This window comes from Colias eurytheme, chromosome 6 (assembly GCF_061535395.1).
Source record: "Colias eurytheme isolate Ceu_HAF_F1 chromosome 6, ilColEury1 Martin Lab GWU primary, whole genome shotgun sequence".
NCBI lineage: Eukaryota > Metazoa > Arthropoda > Insecta > Lepidoptera > Pieridae > Colias > Colias eurytheme.
The window spans coordinates 13957501-13960000 of NC_142985.1; the positions used below are offsets into that span (position 1 = coordinate 13957501).

At 42.6% G+C, this 2500-nt stretch overlaps 1 non-coding gene across 1 annotated transcript in view; it reads left to right on the forward strand.

Annotated features, from left to right (window-relative positions):
* Window positions 1–1435: 1435 nt before the first annotated feature.
* LOC149908163 (small subunit ribosomal RNA) overlaps window positions 1436–2500 on the forward strand; it is a 1905-nt gene continuing 840 nt past the window's right edge. The window contains exon 1 of the ribosomal RNA XR_016456883.1: window positions 1436–2500. This exon is cut by the window's right edge and continues 840 nt beyond it. This is a non-coding gene — a ribosomal RNA (small subunit ribosomal RNA).

Genomic DNA, 2500 nt, shown 5'->3' on the forward strand with positions numbered 1-2500 from the left:
CTTGATTGATTGATCGATTGATCGATCGATATATCGATTGATTGATTGATTGATTCAATGATCGATTGATCGATTGATTGATCGATTGATTGATTGAATGATCGATTGATCGTATTGATTGATTGATTTGATTGATCGATCGATATATCGATTGATTGATTTATCGATTGATGAATTATTGATTGATCGATTATTGATAGATCGATTATTGATTGATTGATCGATTGATCGATCGATACATCCATTGATCGATCGATGCATCGATTGATCGATTGATCGATTGATTGATTGAATGATCGATTGATCGACTGATCGATTGATTGATCGATTGATTGATTGATTGATCGATTATTGATTCATTGATTGATTGATCGATTGATCGATCGATACATCCATTGATCGATCGATGCGTCGATTGATCGATCGATGCGTCGACTGATCGATTGATTGATCGATTGATTGATTGATCGATTATTGATTTATTGATTGATCGATGGATCGATACATCGATTGATCAATTATTGATTGATCGATTGATTGATTGATAAATTATTGATTGAACGATTATTCATCAAAATCCGTTGCGTACTTTCAAAGATTTAAGCGTACAAAGGGACATAGGGAGAGAGAAAGCGACTTTGTTTTATACTATGTACTTGACCTTGAAAACACGAGGCGCGTTAGTCGCGCGCGGCGTAACGGCAAAAATTAAACAAGCAGAGACTTCTTTGACGTGATGCGATGCGCGGTGCGCATGTGAGAGATTGTGTACGTATGTCGTGTATGTATATCATTATTTCGTCGCTGTTGTACCGCGTCGCCCGTGCGTGCGTGTGCGTGCAGTAGTAGTAACATTGCGTCTGCCGACGGTTTGATAGATTGTCAGTTTCGTAGATTGTATTCTATATGTGTAGTGTAAATAAATATTACGCATCTTGATACACTCTCGGAGCGCAGACCGTGAAAAATATACGACTATCGAACGGCAGTATAAAAATTTTCAATGCTCACATCGCACACGTTTGTGATGTACCAATGGGCTATTATCAGATGTTTTATATGTGTGTGTGAAACACCACGTATATACCAAAACTTGGTCGCAATTTTCGATCCTTCCACTCTCCGTGCGTAGATTGATCGTTTGCGTCATAAAAGTTGACCGATATTAAAATTTTTTCCTTCGCTTGATGCGAATGGGAATTGTTAAGGGGTGTCTCGTTAAGATGATACTTTCAACGATTAAACCTGACTGTGTTCAGATTTATCCACGTTTGCGCGCGCGGCGCGTGTGTGAATAGTGTGCGTGTGACGGTCGCCGCCGTTGCATATCGTGTTATTTATTACCACGCCGCGCGCGCATATGTATATAGAGAAGCAAACGTCGCGGCGGCATCGTCGTGTTACGTTTGAGGCTCTAGCGGAAGCTTTAGTTAGCTCCCTGGTTGATCCTGCCAGTAGTTATATGCTTGTCTCAAAGATTAAGCCATGCATGTCTCAGTGCAAGCCGTATTAAGGCGATACCGCGAATGGCTCAATATATCAGTTTTGGTTCCTTAGATCTTACTCAGTTACTTGGATAACTGTGGTAATTCTAGAGCTAATACATGCAATCAGAACTCTGACCAGTGATGGAATGAGTGCTTTTATTAGATCAAAACCAATCGACGGAGGGCCTGGCGTCTGAAGTCGTTAATTTTGATGAATCTGGATAACTTTTGCCGATCGCATGGTCCAGTACCGGCGACGCATCTTTCAAATGTCTGCCTTATCAACTTTCGATGGTAGTTTCTGCGACTACCATGGTTGTCACGGGTAACGGGGAATCAGGGTTCGATTCCGGAGAGGGAGCCTGAGAAACGGCTACCACATCCAAGGAAGGCAGCAGGCGCGCAAATTACCCACTCCCGGCACGGGGAGGTAGTGACGAAAAATAACGATACGGGACTCTTACGAGGCCTCGTAATCGGAATGAGTACACTTTAAATATTTTAACGAGGAACAATTGGAGGGCAAGTCTGGTGCCAGCAGCCGCGGTAATTCCAGCTCCAATAGCGTATACTAAAATTGTTGCGGTTAAAAAGCTCGTAGTTGCATTTGTGCGCCGCGCTGTCGGTGCACCGCATCCGCGGTGATACTGACACGTTTGCGGAGCATATCGTCGGTGAGCCGGTCGTTAAAAGCCGGTTCAATATCAAAATCCTATCGCGGTGCTCTTCAGTGAGTGTCGAGGTGGGCCGACAATTTTACTTTGAACAAATTAGAGTGCTCAAAGCGGGCTCAAAATGCCGCTTGAATATTTCGTGCATGGAATAATAGAATATGATCTCGGTTCTATTTTGTTGGTTTTCAGAACTCCGAGGTAATGATTAATAGGGATAACTGGGGGCATTCGTATTGCGACGTTAGAGGTGAAATTCTTGGATCGTCGCAAGACGAACATCAGCGAAAGCATTTGCCAAAGGTGTTTTCATCAATCAAGAACGAAAGTTAGAGGTTCGAA